The sequence below is a fragment of the Camelina sativa genome, chromosome 9 (assembly GCF_000633955.1).
Source record: "Camelina sativa cultivar DH55 chromosome 9, Cs, whole genome shotgun sequence".
Lineage (NCBI taxonomy): Eukaryota > Viridiplantae > Streptophyta > Magnoliopsida > Brassicales > Brassicaceae > Camelina > Camelina sativa.
This window is the reverse complement of record NC_025693.1, coordinates 7,226,135-7,246,137: the sequence shown is the minus strand read 5'-3', so window position 1 is coordinate 7,246,137 and position 20,003 is coordinate 7,226,135. Positions and strand designations below refer to the sequence as shown.

The window sequence follows — 20,003 nt, the reverse complement described above, 5'->3', positions numbered from 1 at the left end:
GAAAGTGCGATATTAATATTCAGAATTACAGGGTTGTGTGGATCTTTCTTTAATGGCGTCAAGTGATAAACAAAGAAGCCCAAACTTCACCTTCACCTTTCCAAGTATTGATCGGCTAAGTTATGTTTTAAAATAGATTCTGGCCATACCCATTTTGAGTATGCCCGTAGAATTCTGTCAAGGTTACTTCTCTGATTTGGTTATAGAGTTATTCTCATGTTTTGATTCTTTTTTGAAGGTCGGGTCATGCTCGTGGGATCCTTTTTAGTTTGAATAATTGACCATTCGTTTCAGATTTAGGGGTCTTTTTAATTGTTCTAAAACGATCATTGAGATAGCGACATAGGTCGTTTCAGCTTACTACATCGTGTCCTGTGAGAAAGATTTGTTAAGCTTAAACTGACATGTCATCTATAGTTTTGATCATCTATGTTCCGTATGTAGTTGACAGAGAAAGACTTAGACCCGTTTATCGCTTCTTATGTGTTCGCTATGTTTCTAATGATCTTCTTCCCTTTTTCTCTCAGGTTTGTGAGAACCAAACTGCGTCTGGCTGGGAAGATTTTGGAATTACTCCTCAACAGCTTTCTCATAATGTTGACAAATGGATCACTACAACAAGCAGCAATATGGACCATGTAGGTTTTCTCTCATGAGACGTGCTTATATATGTATGATTTGTTTTTAAAAATCTGACTTCTTTAGCTTACTTTGGTATGTTTTTTTTGTGTGTGTTGGAACCACCCTCAATGATTGTCGAATTTGATGAGCTACGTACTACCACAGGAAGGTATGCACTTGTAACACCCGCAAACCTTTTATTGGTATTTTGGTGAGGGTGTCGATCGACACCACAGGAGGGGTCGATCGACACTAGTTGTAGTTGGTTTGGTCGGTTCGATTTTAACCGTCCAGTTTGCGTGGTTGGTTTAGGAAATCCCTAAAATCGAGTTGTAAAAGGGGGAAAACGACTTAGGGTCGTGTTTTTGTGTTGTTTCGCCGCTTTTAGAGAAAAACAAAAGAGAGAGTTGGTTCTTGAGCTTTTAAGTTTTCTCACTTTATATGTGAATTTTATATAATGACTCTTTAGTGTGGATCTGATACTTTCTTCTCCTCTGCAGCTGCTGTCAGTGACTACAAACAGTCTAACTTGAATGATGAAAAGAGAAATACATCTGGAGTTATAGAATTGTGAGACAATGAGATCTGCCACCACTATTTTCCTTTGCTGCTTAGGTTTTCCCAGTTCACTTTCTCATATGGCCTGTTGGATTTTCTTTCTCGACAACTTTGTGGGTATGACATTGTTTCTTTCTCTATTATATTCAGATGGATGAATTGGCATTCTTCGCTCCTAAATTGTTGGCTTTAGGAGCTTCAGGTTATGGCCCTAATGAAGGTTAAAAGTTTATTTAAATTGCAGGAGAGGTACATTAGAATCTCAAATGTATGTAGCGTCTCAGTAAATTTTCTGTTGTTAACACTCAATTCTTACCAAAACAATCGCTAAAATATTTGCTTCCCAACATAAAATATCCCAAACCCCTCTACTAATTACTATACGAACATAATTTAGCAGTTTCGAAATTTGAATTCCATATCAAAATAAATAAATACCCGAAAACATGATTCCCTCCTACGTCCGTTAAATAAAATATTTACTTCAACCCCTAATTTTTAGCTACCAAACGTCTTTACGTCAACACCTATATTGCATTTTCAGTTCTTACATCATATTTACTTCCTAATTTCCTTCTCCTAAATCTCTTATTATTTCAATTTTTTTTAGAAATTTAACATTTGCAGATACTATGATTCCCAAGAAAGTCTATGCGTAAGTATTTGACTATACATTTTTATTAAATTTAATAAATAAATGTTTTCTGATATTACATATTTAAAAGTTTATGTGTATTTTATCTTGGAACATATAAAATCAACTACTCTTAATAAGAGATTTAATAGAAATAACTATTTTAAAAAATATATATATATATAACTAATATATTAATATAACCCACGCAACGCGTGGGAGTTTTCCTAGTATAATATACGGGATGGAGGCTAAAACGATCCGATCTTTTTTAATATAATAATTAGATAGTGATCTTATACTCACTAATAACCTAACAACATTCAAATCAAACAGCAGAAATAACTAATATCCAACAAATACTTAAATAACCAATATCAATAATCCAATACAAAACCTACAATTTCAAAGGAATAACATAAACCAAGGAACCAACAATTCTAGACAATATTCTAAACACCCAACTCTAGCAATCTAACAAAAGCCAGACAACACATAACCGAGCCAATAGAACATCCTCCTCTTCATTGCCCTGATTCCACGGTCACATTTTGTCTTTACTTTACTACAAACAAAAATTGAGATGCATGAGTATTATCACAAATACTCAGTGAGCCAATTCTTCCATCTACTGGGTTGTACACACAAGAAATTGAAAATCCAAAGTTCAACAATCAACAACCAACACAATCAAAGCAAGAATAACAAGTATCTGCTGTTTGCTGGAGGATTGGTGTCGACCGACACCCTCTTGGTGTCGATCGACACAGGCCACCTGGTGTCGTCCGACACTCCACCTCGACAACCCAAAAACCATAGCATTGCCGACCGAGACCTCTATCTGGTGTCAACCAACACTTGCCAAAGCCCTCGCACTGTCACCGGCTTTGTGTCGACCGACACCCGACTCTTGTCGATCAACACAACCCCGCAGCCAAGTTCTTCTCAAAGCTGAAGTTCCAATCTCCGCCCTCCACCGCCTTTAATACGGCCAAGGATCAACCAGAAGTCGCAATAGGCCATAGGAAACATGAATTAACCAGAAACAAGCAAGGAATCAATCAAAACACTCATAGAACACAGAAGCAGAGAATTCTCAGGCATAAATAAGCCATGGTCATGCACTCACCTCTTAAATAGGAAGTTTCTAACCAACAATGACAATCCTAGACTACAACGAGCCTCCCTAAACTTCCTTAGCCTTAGATCTCCACTCGAAGAAAAGATCTGCAAACAATGGCTTAGAACTTGTCAGGAACAATTACAGAATTTTTCTTTTTTTCTTTCTCAGTTGGAACGACAATGTGCGGCTACATAACCCTCAAGTTGACCTTTCCCTTAAATATTTCGGTTTAGGGCTTTCCAAGCCCAACCGCTTCAATTCACCAATTTAAAACCAAATGGACCGAATCGGAAATTGTTGGTATCGACCGACACCCTCCTTGGTGTTGATCAACACTTTATCTCATATCCGGTGTTGATCAACACTTATCCTGAAACCATCCAATTTGGTTCCCGGATGTTACTTAGGCACATATAAACTGACCAATCCTCTCAGATGGTCGACGTTACAAGTAAAATAGAAAGGTATAGTGGGCTGTAAACCCCTATAACCCATTCATTTAAACATAGAAAATATGGGTCTTTAGACGCATTTGAACAACAAACATCCATAACGTTTAACCACGATGATTTTTTCCAGAACCGCTGATCTTTTCTAGAACGTGAAGTCTCGTCTCACGGATCAATTTGTTTACTTTGTCCACTGTTTTATTAGGGATACAATATCCCACATTGGAAGTTGAGTTGGATCTTAAGTGGTGTGTGTAGGATCTTAAGATATAATTAACGGACCAGCGTGTTTGTCAATAGCACCATTTTAAATTAGGGTTTGATATGGGTTTCCAACTCAAAACCAATTGACAATGAGTGGAGAGGCCCTAACCCTTTACATATTACTCAAGTTGCTTCACATCTATCCAATGTGGGATCTTTACAGGCCAACTATTGGGCCGGGCTGATTGTCTATTAGGGATACAATATCCCACATTGGAAGTTGAGTAGGATCTTAAGTGGTATATATAAGATATGGGCCTCTCCACTAATTGCCAATTGGTTTTGAGTTGGAAGCCCACAATCTAACATGTTATCAGAGCCCGGTCTGCACATACTCAACCCAATCCACAATCAGCCCGGCCCAATAGTTGGCCCGCCGATTCATGCCCGAACATACCGAGATTTATGCATAAAGAAGCCATCATCTCGAGGGGACGTATTAGGGATACAATATCCCACATCAGAAGTTGAGTAGGATTTTAAGTGGTATATATAAGATATGGTCCTCTCCACTCGTTGCCAATTGATTTTGAGTTGGAAGCCCACAATCTAACATGTTTCACCAATCTCTTTGAGGTTCTATGTTAGTTTCGTTACTTTTTCTCTGATTATGTGGAGGGCAAGTTTAGTATACACCTCATCTCCTTCATTCTCAATAGCCTCATCCACTAGTTTTAAAAGAGACATGATCTTTTTTTCTAGATGGTGGACTTGTTCAGATATGTTCTCTATTGCTCTTTCGTCGGTTTCTATACTAGTCTCCACCGATGATAAATTTTCGTTCAGTCTCGCCAGAGCTTTCTGCTGCCTCTTCAGAGCATCCATCCATTTCTCCAAGAAAGTGTGTACGCCTACCCATCCCAACGCAATCACTGGTAATGTTACAACCCCTACAGTGCCTAAAGGCGCACCCACCCCTGATGCAATTAGAGCAATTGATCCAACGAAAACGCAGCGCTGAAAAGCATATTCCAGAGTTTACTCCGTTTTGGTGCATTAGCATATTCCTTAGCAAGCTCCTTTATTTCCTCACCAAGCTTTGTTTTTGCCTCACTAACTTCTTCTAGAAGGGACTCCTGCTGCTTTTGGATCAACTTGAAGTGTTTGTGAGCTCGCGGCAATCAAAAGGATCTCCCATGGCTTCAAACTTCTTCAGCTTCTCCAAGGTTTTTTCATACCTCTTCTTCTTTCCCCCAACATCATTTTTGCCGACTCTTTTTCGAACTGTGCCACGGCCTCTTAAATGTAAAGTCGGCCAATTTCTGCTTTCTCCATGCAATCCATTACATTATCAAAAATCTCTAAAGTCTTTAAGGTATTTTTAAAATAGGCAGTTACCAAAGAGTTTATTGATAGAATAGGAATACTATAACATTCCAGTTATGTCCTTATGTAAACCTAATACACTTGTATATATACTGTTGAATCAATACAATACAAAACCCTATTTTTTTTTAAACTGCCGCCTCCCTCCTTTCCTCTGTTCTTCCTCTACTCCTACGCTCTGTTTCTCCTCTTCTTTTCTTCTTCACTTCTCGTCAGTCTCCTCTTGTTTCTTGTTTACCTTATCAATGGCTCAACCGGCAGAGAAAGCTTTTGGTGTGACACACATCAAGTCTTACATTCCTTTGGTCCTTGATATGCAGAAGATGAACTATGATGCGTGGCGTGAACTTTTTGAGACTCACTGTCTCAGCTTCAGCGTCTCTGGTCATCTTGATGGAACCTCGATTCCGGCAACTACTCAAGACACGGCCTGGAAAGAGCGTGATGGTCTTGTCAAAATGTGGATCTATGGAACGATCTCCCCTTCCCTTCTCGACACGGTCCTCATATCGCCTTGCACTGCTCGTGAGCTTTGGATTATTATCGAAAACCTGTTCCGTGATAATAAGGAGGCCAGAGCAATTCAACTAGAGAACGAGCTGCGATCCTTCACGATTTGTGATCTCTCTGTTCATGACTATTGTCAAAAACTCAAGTTCATATCTGATCTGCTTGCTAATGTCGACTCTTCTATCACTGAGCGATCGTTGGTGATACATATGTTGAATGGACTTTCTGAGAAGTTTGATAACATTCACAATGTCATCCAACACAAGTCACCATTCCCCTCGTTTGCTGCCGCTCGTTCTATGTTGCTTTTGGAGGAAGAGCGTCTCAACAAACCCTCCAAACAGGTAACCTATGCCCCTCTTGGTACCTCTACACCTCATCTGCTCTACACCAACGCAGGTCCAGCAACGCCTCCATCATATACTGCGACCAACAACCGCAATTCATATCCGCAACACTTTCCCCATCAAACCAACCGTGGACATCAAAATAGAGGATGAGGTCATGGTCGCAACAACGGTTATCGTGGACGTGATCGGCACAACCCTCGCCACAACATCAACAACTCATGGATGCCGCAACAACCATCGTACGGTCGGGCTATTGACCATGTTCTACTTGAGACCTGAATGTGTCCGTACGGTCGTCCATACAAATACCAATGAGGCCGAGTCCTATCGAGTGTAATGAGAAGAGATGAGGCTGATCTACTTACCAAAGCCCATTAACTACTTACCAAAGCCCGTAAGAAGGATCTCAAAGAAGCAATGGAGCCGTTGGAGGATAAGGTCACGGGTCGTTTCCCTTTGGGAGACCAAGTCACGTCGCTATCATTCTTGGGATCAGTCCCTTCTCTCTCTTTATGTCCTTATCTACAAGTTGTCGAGTGTAATAGGGAGTGCCCTAGTTTTTCTTCCTTATAAGGCTCTTAGCCGACATTGTATTTAATATACTTATAGAATCTCATGTTTACAATACTCTCTCTACCTACCTTACTATATTTCACTCAAACTTTGCTCTTTACTTCCGCTTAAGCAACTTAAATCAACACGGGCTCCCTATACTCCATCAACAACTCGTCCACCCCACCTCTTTCCTCTCCTCAAGCGTTTCTGTCAACTCCACCGTGTGGCATCGTCGTCTCGGCCACCGGGAAACACCACTTTCAATTCTCTTATTTCTAATGGTTTAATAAAATGCTCAAAATCAGACTCTTCTCTTTGTCATGCTTGTCAACTTGGGAAACACGTTAGACTTCCATTTGATAACTCTGTTTCTATTATTTCTAAACCATTTCAAATAATTCATTCTGATGTCTGGACCTCATCGGTTTCCAGCATCAGTGGGATCAAATACTATGTCATTTTTCTTGATTATTGTAGTCACTTTGTTTAGGTATATCCTCTTAAACAAAAATCTGAAGTGTTTTCCTCTTTCTTACACTTCTCGGCCTATGTCAACAATCAATTTGGTCGTAAAATCAAATCCCTACAATGTGATAATGGTGGGGGAGTACAACAATCGAGATTTTCTTGCTCACCTTGCCTCACACGGTATAACATCTCGTTTCTCTTGTCCCCACACCTCACAGCAAAATGGGAAAGCCGAACGCACTCTACGTACTTTAAACAATTTTGTACATTCTCTCCTTTTTCAAGCAAGCATGCCCACATCATATTGGGTGGAAGCCTTGAACATGGCCATTCATCTCTTCAACATTCTTCCATCCCAAGCCATTCATAATGAGACACCATTTACAAAACTCTACCAACAACCAGTCTCTTACGACCACCTTCGTGTTTTCGGATGTTTGTGCTATCCAAACCTCTTAGCCACCACCCCACACAAACTAGCGGCAAGATCAATTGCATGTGTCTTTCTGGGATTCCCTTCCTCGCACCGTTGGTATCGCTGTCTTGATCTCACCACTAGAAAAATCATCATCTCTCGTCATGTCACATTTGAGGAATCCACCTTCCCATTTCACACTCTTGCTCCACCTCCACTACCTCTTACCAATATTGATGCACCACCTCCTGTCTCTCCCTTACTACGCCAAACACCATCACTACCTCCAGCTCCGACACCGGTGCTGCAACCTACAAACACTGACCCTCCGCCACCAGTTCCTGTTGTGGTTCCACCTCCTGTCCATAAAATGGTAACCCGTAGCAAAAGTGGTATTACCAAACCCCGCCAGCCTCTCTCGCTTCTCACTCAAACAATCTCTCCTCTACCTTCTTCTCACCTTAAAGCTCTAGAGGATCCTAACTGGCATAGTGCAATTGATGAGGAATATGGTGCTCAAATTAAAAAGAGAACCTGGTATTTGGTTCCACGTCCCAAATTTGTTAATATTGTGCGTTCTATGTGGTTATTTACACAAAAACATGATGAAGATGGGAACTTCACTCGATACAAGGCTCGTTTGGTGGCTAATGGCAAGTCTCAAGAGGTTGGCATTGACTTTGAGGAAACATTTAGTCCGGTTGTAAAACCAGCAACGATCCGCATGGTGCTCGACCTCGCTCTCTCCCGTAATTGGTCCATTCATCAATTGGACGTAAAAAATGCCTTCCTCAATGGTGAACTTGACGAAACCGTGTACATGCACCAACCACCAGGATTTCAAGATCCGTCCAAGCCAGACCACCTCTGCCTACTCCACAAATCCATCTATGGACTCAAACAAGCACCACGAATGTGGAATCAACGGTTCGCATCCTATGCCCGTCGAGTTGGTTTCAAGCAAAGCAAATGTGATTCATCTCTTTTCACCTACAACACCTCCCAAGGTATGGCGTATCTCCTTATATACGTTGATGATATCTTGCTCACCGCGTCTTCCACCGCTCTCTGCGATATCATTATTGCTTCTCTCCACAGTGAGTTCTCCATGACCAACCTTGGTCCGGCTAAATACTTCCTAAGCATCTCCATCAAGCGGAACTCTGCGGGTCTCTTCCTTGACCAACGACAATATGCATCGGAAATAATCTTACGGTCCAACATAGACAAGTGCAACCCATGTACAACACCGGCGGATCCTCGCACAAAACTTTTGGCTGATGACAGTCCTGCAATCTCTGATCCTACACTCTATCGCAGCTTAGCAGGCGCTCTTCAATACCTCACCTTCACTCGCCCTGACATTGGATACTCCGTCCAGCAGGTGTGTTTGTATATGCATGATCCACGAGAATCACACTTTACTGCACTCAAACTCATCATTCGGTATGTTAAAGGAACACTTCAGCATGGCTTGCAGCTCACACCAACGAAAACCTCCTCGCTAACGGCTTACACCGATGCTGATTGGGCGGGTTGTCCCTCGATGCGGCGCTCCACCTCCGGCTACTGCATCTTTCATGGTGACAATCTCATCTCATGGTCTTCCAAACGGTAACACACGGTTTCAAGATCAAGTGCCGAAGCAGAGTATAGAGGTGTGGCCAATGTAGTTGCTGAAACTGTGTGGCTACGCAACTTACTCCTTGAGCTTCATTGTTCTCTTACCACCGCCGCACTTGTCTACTGCAACAATGTCAGCACCGTCTATCTCTCCTCCAACCTAGTGCAACATCAACGTACGAAGCATGTGGAAATTGATATCCACTTTGTAAGCGAGCGGATAGCTCTCGGTCACATCCGTGTTCTTCACATACCTTCGTCAAGCCAATACGCAGACATCTTCACAAAGGGTCTTCACACACCCCCTATTCATGGAGTTCAAGTCCAGTCTCGGCGTCATGAACAATCCGGCTTCGACTGCGGGGGAGTGATAGAATAGGAATACTGTAATATTCCAATTATGTCCTTATATAAACCTAATACACTTGTATATATACTGTTGAATCAATACAATACAACACAAAGGGAATTACCAAGTTACATTTATAGCTTTGCTCTCCCACACATTTTTTTCACTTTCAAGAATGAAGTTTGCCACATCTTGGCTAACTTCAAGTAGGTGCTTGGAGACCTCCATGTGTATTTCTTGTTGGGACAAATACCCAGTCCCAGTCTCAGCTCCAGTGGTGAGTGAGTCTATCACTTTGTTGGTTCGCTGCTGAAGCGCAAAATTAAAGGATTTGAGGTCTGGGTGGTCTTCACAAGCGGATTTGTAATCACTCAGGTGTCCTGAGCATTTCGATATCAAGCCTTCGGATACTGCCATTGAAGATATTACTGAAAGTAAAAAAATATCAAGAAAAAGTAAGAGGGATTTAGGAAAATGCTTTGCATACACCTAGCTTCCCAAAATAAGAGTTCCCCAACAACAACTCTCAGTTTACAAAAAAAAAAAAAAAAAAAAAAAGAAAGTTTTTTGTTTTATATATTTTATTTTCATTTTAATGCATTTTTATTAATAAGCACTGATTTGAAATTATATTTCTGATTTTGTAAAATTAGTTTTTAAGAAAATCTAATATCCTTGATAATGAAACATATTTTTGTAGAAATTTTATATGCTAATGTTAATGTATATGAACATCATTCTCAATAAAAATTTTAGAATTATTTTCTGATTACTCACTTATATAATATTAAGTACATAGAAAAAAAAAAGAAAATTACGATAATAAAAAATACTTTGTAGGGAAGAAAAAGAGATTTGTTTTGTTATGGTTTTTGAAATAAAAAATACTTTATAATCTTTATCGTTTTACCTATGTTATTTAGTCTCCATGTTAACATAATTGTTATGGATAACATAGCATATATAGCCTTAGAAACTCAAAGTAAAATGCTTTATAATCTTGGTTTTAATTTTGGCTTGTCTTAGTTTGAGATTTGCATAGTGCTATAGTTTTAAATTATTGAGCTTGGGAGAGGAATGGAGTTGCCGAGTATTTTGCTTATCTTCTGGGTCTCGGATATATGAACTTTTGATACGCGGGAGAATCTAATTGGAGCAACGGAATTGTGAGGATTACGTTGGTCCCGTTAGCAAATCGTGGTAACTAACTGTTAAGAGATATTAAACACATGTTTTTTTATATAAGCCACAAACTCTTAAGAGGGTGTATTCAAACCATGATTTTAAAGGATTTTATGAGATTTAGGAAATTTGAGATTTTGAGAGATTTAACGAGAGTTTTTAGGATATTTGGTGGAATTGTTAAATATTTTGTTTTAAGATAGGAAAAAAAGTTTGAGATTTGATGAGGTTCAAAAGGATTATATTGGATGATTGTAAGAGATTTATAGGAAAAATAAAATGGATTTCCAAAATAAATTGAAAGATAAAATTCAAACTTACGGTTTGTACTGTTAAAAAAATTGAAAGACAAAAATGGATTTCTCTGTTCATCATCTCTTTCCCCCAAATTTTGTTTCGTCATTAGTTTGTTTCTTCTAGTTTTAATTATTAATTAAGAACTAGGGAGTGGAGAATCATGGTATCGTGGATAAAAATCACTGTCATCTCCCAATACTTTACATCATCTTCTAGTTTTAACTCCACTGGTGTTCATCATCTCCTTCCCCCAATCATCATCTCCTTTTTGATGGCCAAACGTGGAGCTGAGCGTGGTGAGGACGTGGTGGTTTCGAATGTTGATATGGAGGCAGCAAAAAGAGGACAAGATTCAAGGACTTTGTTGTTGTTAGTGATGGTAATGGTCATATTGTATTGATAGTGAAATTCTCTAAGGATGTTACTAGGGTGATAATTCTCCCTAAGCTCTCTATTGTTCTAGTGAGAGGAGAGGTCACAGTGTTTTTTTCATTTTTTGTAAAACAAATCCTTCAAAATAGCACATCTAGAGGTGAGATTTTATAAATTGGATTTGTAGTGTAAAAATGTATCAATAATCTCTCAAAATCTTCCAAAATCATTGTACGAGATTTTAAAGAAAAAAAAGTTATGTTTTAAATAACAGTTGATTTTATATGATTTTTAAAAATTGTTGTTTAAATAACAAGATATTTTGAGTGATTTTGAGTGATTTATTAAAATGTCATTTTTAATAACACTAGATTTAGAAAAAGAATTTAAAATTTCAAATTGAATAACATGTGATTTTAATAAAAATCCAAAATCATATATTAAGTACTAGACTGTAGAATTTTTTTTAAAAAAAAGTGAAAAAAAACATTGAAGCTAAAAAAATTAGGGAATTCATATATATAGGTCCTCAAGTCCTTAGAATAATTAGCTATAAGATTCATATTTAAAATAGGTTAATTTTCTACAAAATATCAAAACCGTTTAAACGGTGTATAATATATTAACTATTCTAGTATTACTAGGTTTTGAACTCACGCTACGCGTGGGTTTATTTAATATATTTTGGTAAAAATTATATATGATTGATGACATTTATGAAATATTAGCTTATATTAAATTTTATATTACAATTGATCGATGAAAATTTTATTTTTTTAAAATATAAAAGTTACTTATATTAGAAATCCAAATCTGATCAAAAGAATCATGAAATTAATTGGACGTCTAAGCGAATCGAAATCCTAAATCGTTTCTTTGACCATCAGACAAACAAAACATTTTTACAATCAGGAATTAATCTTGTTTCTTCATATTTAATTGACCACCACCATCTATGTGTTTTTTCACTGTTTTCCTACTCTTCATATTATTTCTCATCATTTCCATTGTCAAATTTTCATGATAAATGTCATCGTTACTTTTACCGTCCGGTTTTTCATTATACTTTTCTTCTTCCTCTTCCTCATCAGCTTCCTCATATTCTTCCACTGAATAATCATTTAAAACTTTTTTTTAGACTACCACACAACTTGTTACCCATCAAACTATAATACAAAAATCAATGCCTCTTGTCTCGTAAAATTTGTGCAATTTTATGGACCAGCTTAGTTACTACATGCACCCAATTATTGATACTTTCACCTGTATACTTACTCGGTTTTAGATCCACACGTATTGAAACTTTTCAAACCAAAATCCTTAATACTACAAAATTGCAAATTACTTGTAGAGAAAGTAATATGAACACATGTATAGCTAATAAAACATTTGTGCTTGCCATCGATCCTTCTTCTTTAAACCTCAAACATTAACTCAAACAACATCAAATCAAGATCTTGCGATGTTAAACCTTCTTTCTTTGACCCAAAAACTAATTTTACAGAAACAATATCAAATCATCTATAAAGTCTTACATAAAATAATGTTTTAAACTTTTTAGAGTTAAATATTAATAATACTTAAACTTCTTATAGAGTTTAAATATTTGTAATATTTTAAACTTTCTATAGAGGTATTTATAATATTTTTAAAAAAATATTATAAATATTTAAACTTTTAAATTTTTTAAATTTGGACACCTGATAAATCAATCTTCCTGGTAATTCATAGTTGGAAGCATATTAGTCTTATTTATAGTGGTTCTCAGAAAATTCCAGCCGATGTGGGACGTTGTAAATACACTTATTTATAAGTATTTTAATATAGAAATTTAACATAATTTCAAAAATGTTAAATATTGAGTTGTTTGATCCCGATTAGTTATTTAAAAATCTGAATATACAAAATTATGGAAATTTAAAAAAATATTAATTAGTGACATGTCTAATCATTATTGGTTGTTTTAAATCATAGGTGGACAGCCTTAGGAGCTTATAGCTCTTACTTTTATTTAGTATAGATGTATATATATCTGCATATATATTGTATCTTATGGAGAAAAGAAGTAACTCGCTCCAAACGTTTTAGTATCAAACACTGATAATTTGCAATTACACTATGGTGGTTTCTTTAGTCGCAAACTCCGATAGTGGTTACACCACCCCTAACATTCCAATCTTTTTGAGTCCTTCCACCGTATGTCTGCTTCTTCGTTTTGTATGTCTGCGTTTTTTACCGTAGGTTCTGCCATCATAAGATATGGTCCCAAGTCCCGCACCAAAAAAAAAAAATCAAGGGGTCATTTTACTTGCTTCTTTCTTGACACTAAGAGGATGTTTTATGGTTAAATGCATTTTCTTTTATGTTTGTATATTCAACATGGCAACGTGAAAAAACCTATTTTTGTACGTTACCAAAGAGTATAATGAGACTTTGTGTTCGAAAATGCGATGGAAGCATTCTGAATTCCGTTGGTTGCACAAGAGATATGAAATACATTTTAGAATCACACTTTGCCTCGTTCGTTCTTTCTCACGGTGGACGCATTCGTTACGAGCAGTGAGAAGAGTTTAGTTTAATATTTTGTAAGACTTTATTTATTCTTTGTTTTTGCTAATTACTGTTAGTTCCTTAAGCAAGATGAAGAAGTTGTAGCCTTTAGGATGATACATAGCTTTTTTCTTTGAGTTTTCTCAGGGTTTTTTTTTTTTTTTGTTGACCGCATTTTCTCAGCGTTTTGTAGTTTTGATTGCTTGATGATCATAGAAGGTATATACATATACACTTTAATATCACTAGTTCATGTATAATGATACATTGATATCCTCTTGCGAAATTGTAGAACGTAATCTAGTTTTTGGTAGTATATTACAGTGAAAAATTCTTATTACTCTACGAACTTGTGAAAAGTCATCTTAGAACTGAGGTTAAGAAAATGTTTCCTTTGGTAGGCTTTTTTATTTATAGTGAGACGTACGTTTGTAAATGTGTTTCCAAGTAAAGTCGCTCGAAGATGCTTGAGAACTTGATTTTTATTCAACTTCTACTTTAGACCAATGTTAAATGAGAAATCAATTCTAGTGGGACTAAATATTTCAATGTATCATATCGTGTTAAAGTGACAATCTGTTGGTTCATAAATTTTAGGTTGATATGATGTGATTAATTAGTAAAAAGTTGTTTTATCTGGAAAGCAAACTGTTTTTGGTCATTTAAGTTGTGAAAAGATGAATGTGAAAATAACACAACAACAAACTTTATTTCACGAGTATAAAAAATATACGTAGGGGATAGAGGTACATATCAACCAACCCTCTAGGATAATCAACGTTACGAAGTAAAATAAAAAACAAGGTACAATGGGGTGCAAACCCTAATAACCCATTTATTTAAACATATAACATAGGAGTTTTAGACAACAAACATCATTTAAAGTTCAAACGGATTAATGTTTTCAAGAACGTTTGATCTTTTGCAGAACATTAAGTCTCGCCTCTGCGATCAATTTGCTATGTTCTTGCACACTCTCACCAACCTCCTTGATTTTCTCTGTTAATTATCTACTTTACCCTTGATTACTTTTAGGACAAGCTTCGTGTCCTCCTCATCGTCTTCATTCTCAATAGCATTATCTACAAGTTCCAATATAGTGTGGATACGGTCTTCTAGCCCGCTGACTAGGGTAGATACGGTCTCTTCGCTTCTTCGTTAGTTTTTATACCCTTCTCCACAGATTCTTCTATATCAACCAGTTCATTCAGACTGTCCAACTGTTTCTTCAGATCAGCGTTCTTTTTTTCCAAGGTAGTGTAGACGCCAGCCCATCCCGCCGCAAGCAGTGATGAAGATAGAGCCCCGAAGCCCGCAACCGCACCCACACCTGTTGCAATTAGAGCTATCGATATGACGGCAGTAATGGCAACAGTAGCGCCAAATACCACATTCCCAATTAAAATCTCTTGTTCCAGGTTAGAAATTTCGTCAAGAAGCTTTTTTTTAGCTGCACATACTGTTGAAGTAAGCTTGGAGATCAAGCTAACAAAGAAATGGAAATTGGAGATTATATTTAGAAGATATATAAATATAATAGGAAGTTAAAGAATAAGAATTTTTTCTATTAGGATTAGGAAAATATACTTAGGAGATTTATATATAAGGAGATGTTGGGTTGTGGCATAACTTGTGAGTTGTGAGCTTTGAGAGAAAGAGAGATTTGTGAGAGAGAGAACTTAAGTTTTTGAGTTATTTTTCTTAAGCTATAAGTGAGTTATTCTTATAATTTGTCTTTCAAATCTTTCTTAAATTCTATATTTGGTATCAGAGCCTTACAAAGATCATCAAAGGCTTCGTGAGACATCATGAGAGAAGTAACAGAGTCAACAACCACGACGCTGGTAAAATTACAAGAAGGAGGCAGAGGATCGTCTTCATCAATCAAGTGTCCTATCCTAACTGCAACCAACTACACGGTGTGGGCTATGAAGATGAAAATTCTTTTTAAGGTGCACAAGGTCTGGGAAATCATAGATGAAACATCAGATGACGCGGAGAAGAATGATATGGCCACAGTTCTGATTTTCCAATCTATTCCGGAGGCGCTTATGTTACAAGTAGGAGAACTGGATTCTGCGAAACAAGTTTGGGATGCTATAAAGACAAGAAATGTAGGTGCGGATAGAGTCAAGGAAGCGATATTGCAAACATTGATGGCTGAGTTCGATCGCCTAAAGATGAAGGATACAGAGACAATCGATGATTTTGCCGGTAAGCTATCCAAAATCTCTTCCAAATCAGCCGCTCTGGGACCAAACATTGAAGAATCTAAGATTGTGAAGAAATTCCTAAAGAGTCTCCCTCGGAAAAAGTTCATACACATTGTGGCTTCACTTGAACAAGTGTTAGACCTTAAGAAAACGAGTTTCAAAGATATCATTGGACGTCTAAAGGTCTATGAAGAACATGTCTTTGAGGAAGAAGAGCCTCAGGACGATCAAAGCAAGCTCCTGTATGCGAACATGGAATCAACAATGAACCGTGAGTTTTCAGGAGGATACAGAGGACGTGGTGGACGTTTCTATGGCAGAGGAAGAGGTCGCGGAAGATTTAATGGTGGAAGAGACACCTTGAAGGTGACTTGCTATCGGTGTGACAAAGTGGGTCACTTCACATCAAATTGTCCATATCGGTTGTTGAAACTACAAGAAGCGCAGGAAAGTGACAATTAGGGTACAACAGAGGCAGATGAGCTCATGATATACGAGGTAGTGTATCTGAACGAAGAGAAAGTTGTTCCTAGTGTTTATGAAACTGTAACATCCGCGAACCGGATTATTCGGTTTTGGTAGGAGTGTCGATCGACACCCTTGTGAAGCATCGATCGACACCACTATTTCTGGGTTCGTCGGGTTTGTTTTAATTCGCGATTTTGGTTTGGTTGGTTTGGTTTAGTTAACTAAACCGAGTATATAAGTGGAGAAGCAAAAAATTAAGGGTTTTAGGGTGTCTGGTCGCCGTTTGCAGAGATAGAGAGAGAGGAGAGAGCCTATTGTGGTGTGAAGGAGATTAAAGGAGAAAGAGCAGAATCGTTAGGGTTTGGGAGGAAATAGTTTCGGCGTATCAAATCGTTCTCAAAGGTAATGAAATTTGGTAGGTTTATTCCCAAGTCTTTCATCGTCATTCTCCATTTTACAGAAGTAGTTTGGATTTAAACTCGATGAGTTATTGGTAGTTTCGTGAGTCACGTTTTCTCAGACGCGAGTTGGAACCATCGGGGATTGTAATTGAGATCGTGGTCTCGTCTGGTTCCTGATCGTGCTGAAATTTGGTGGGGAGCTTCGTGACGTCTAGGGATAGCTTGTCACCAGAGCGATTTGGTAGTTAACGGTTGGTTTTCATTTTAGGGTTTCGTCTTTGAGACTGTTCTTTTCTGATGTTTCTGTCCAGTTTTGCTATAAGTCGTTTTTGGTTGTGTGGCTTGTTGTAGGGCGTTTCTGGGCTGTTTCAGACGTTAGGAGGGTCTCAACTGGTTGTATTGGTTGTTATAATCAGTTGATAAGGTGAGTGCATGACCATGGCTTATCTAAGCCTGAGAATCCTTTGTTTACTTGATTTGTTGTGTTTTGTGGTGTTGTTTTTGCTTGTGGTGGTTGTGTTATGGTTATTATAGGTTCCTGAGGCTTTTGGGAGAGTTTGGGACAGATTGTAGGCGGATTGAAACGGAGGTTCGTCGTTCGGATTCGTGCAGTTCGCGTCTGCGAAGGGAGTGTCGATCGACACCAGTTAGGTGTCGGTCGACACCATGTTTGGCCAGTGTCGATCGACACCTCTCTGGTGTCGGTCGACACCAAGTTGCTTGTTTCGTGATTTTTCCTGGTTTGTTTGTGTTTGGTTGTCATTTGTTAAGCATTGGTTTCTCAGTTGCTTGTGTGTATAGCCCAGTAGATGGGAGGATTGCCTCACTAAGTATTTGTGATAATACTTACGCATCTCAATTGTTGTTTGTGGTGTGCAGGTTTGTGTTGTGGAATCATGGCGATGAGGAGGAGGATGATCTAGGGTCTCGTTTGTGTGTTATTGGATTGTTGGATATGTTGTTGGAACCTTGGATAGAGATATGCTAGGTTGATGGATAGAATGCTTAGGATTGTTATTGTATTGATGTTGTAATGGTTTTGTATGGTTGGTATGTTTCCGCTGTGTGTACTGGTTGTTATTGGTTTAATGAGGAGTTGTGGTTTGGGTTGGTTTAATTTAGTAGTATAGGCTGCATAATTGTTTACATTGTATTTAATTATTTAAAAAAAAAAGGTCGGGTTGTTTCATTTTGGTATCAGAGCCTTTACGGTTCTAGGATGGTTAAATGGATGGTTAGAGCGGTTAGGAAGTTAATTGGGTGAATTATTTTTTTTTCCTTTTGCTTGATGCATGATGTTGCGTGATGGAATTGATTATGAGTAGTTAGTCAATTTGTTTGAGGTATGGAGTCCTAGTATTATCCTCTTCGAGCCTTCAATGAGATTCCACGGTAAGTGGTGTACTCTATGTGCGGTTTTTGAATTGTGTGCTTAGCCTTCTGTTCTGGGTAGTGCAGATGGCTAGAGAGGGTGCTGTTGGTCGCGGTCGTGGTCGTGGTCGTGGGCGTGGTCGTGGTCGTGGTCGGGGACGAGGTCAGGTTCCTGAGGCCAGTGTGAGTGTAGCCCAGAGCATGGCCAGTGAGGAGGTGGCGGAGTCACAGGTTCATCCTAGTGTGTCTGGAGACCAGGCTGGTTTGGGTGACGGCAGGGCGGATGGGCCCGGTGTCGGTCACGGTGTTGCCCCGGGTGTGGGGGTTGCAGCGGGAGGTGCTCCAGGCAGGGAGGATGTCTTGATGGACTTGCTAGCTCAGGTAGCTCAGGCTTTGCAGCGACTTCCAGCAGTTGTGCCGCCAGTGGTTGGTGGGCAGGATCCAGTAGTGCCGCCAGTGGGTGGTGGACAGGTTCCAGTGGTGCAGCCTGCAGCGGGTTTGCAGGCAGGTGTGCAGCCGGGGGCCGAGGTAGTGGATGCTCAGTATGTTCGGATGATGGAGCAGCTGCGGCATGTGGGAGCAGGGTATTTCTCAGGAAGTACCGATCCGAGTGTAGCGGATGAGTGGAGAGAGCGGATGGAGGATATTTTCCTTTCGCTTAGGTGTCCCGACCGGTACAGGGTGGATCTGGCAGTGTTTTACTTGTCAGGAGATGCACGTGTGTGGTGGAGGTCGGTGACAGCACGGAGGGTGCAGCGGGGTATGTCTTGGGGAGATTTTGTGAGGGAGTTTAACTCCAAGTATTTTCCACAGGAGGCTCTTGATCGCATGGAGGCACGGTTCTTGGGGTTGACTCAGGGGGACCGCATAGTGCGGGAGCTGGATGCAGAGTTCAGTCGGCTTGTGGGGTATGCAGGCCGGGCTTGGGAGCCAGAGTCGGCTCAGGTGCGGAGGTTCTTGCTGGCTTTGCGAGATGATCTGAGGACTCGGTGCAGAGTGAGGAGCTATGTCACGAGGGCGGAGCTGGTTGAGGTTGCAGCTGGGATAGAGGATGACTTGAGGTCACATTTAGTGGTGGTCAGTCCAGCGGCTCGTTCAGAGGAGACATTGGAGCAGAGCATTCCAAGCAAGGATAGACAGTTGGAGCAAATGCATAAAAGGAAGCGGGAAGAGACAACAGTGGCAAACCAAGGTGGCCAGGGAGGTTATGGGCGCGGGAGCATGGATCACGTGTCGGCAAGCGGGCCCAGGGGAGGTGATTCGCAGGAGTACCGTCGAGTGTGTTATCATTGCGGGGAGGAAGGGCATATCAAGCCTTTCTGTCCTAAGAGGAGGCAAATGATGGAGGTTGCGGTGCAGCCGAAGGGAAGACCGGGTGTCCATTCCGACGCTTAGTTTTAGCTTTTGTTTTCTTTCTTTCATGATGTATTTTCATTTGGAGTTGTAAACGATTATTGCATTTGAGGTTCTAATAAAAGTTGGAGTTCTTTGGTTTTGGAAATTGTGAAACCAGTGGAAAGGAAATAGCTCAGGAATTCTATAAATGGGAAGTTTCCATAAATAGAAGGTTGCTATAAATGGAAAGTTTCCATAAATAGAGTGTCATTAAAAAAAGGAAAGTTTCTAAAAATGGGAAGTTTTATGAATAGTTAAATCTTGCCTATTAATGGAAAGAGTTGAGGTAGATCTAGTCGGGAGATACTTGATGACATCAGACTTGTTTGCTCAGGATTGTGTGGGCCCAACTCATGTGATACCGATAGCTCGATGGACTTTGTGGCCAGAGAGTGGGAGTGGTATGTTTGCTTCGGATGACGATCCGAGAGCGCGCTTTAGGGTGACGACCCAAGAGCGGGATTATGAGACTCCCTGGATACCGTAGCTGTGAGCCGCGGCTCGGCAGT

General features: G+C 39.4%; 1 pseudogene; it reads right to left on the bottom strand.

The window, feature by feature from the left end:
• LOC109126630 lies at positions 3,963-4,071 on the bottom strand (annotated as a pseudogene).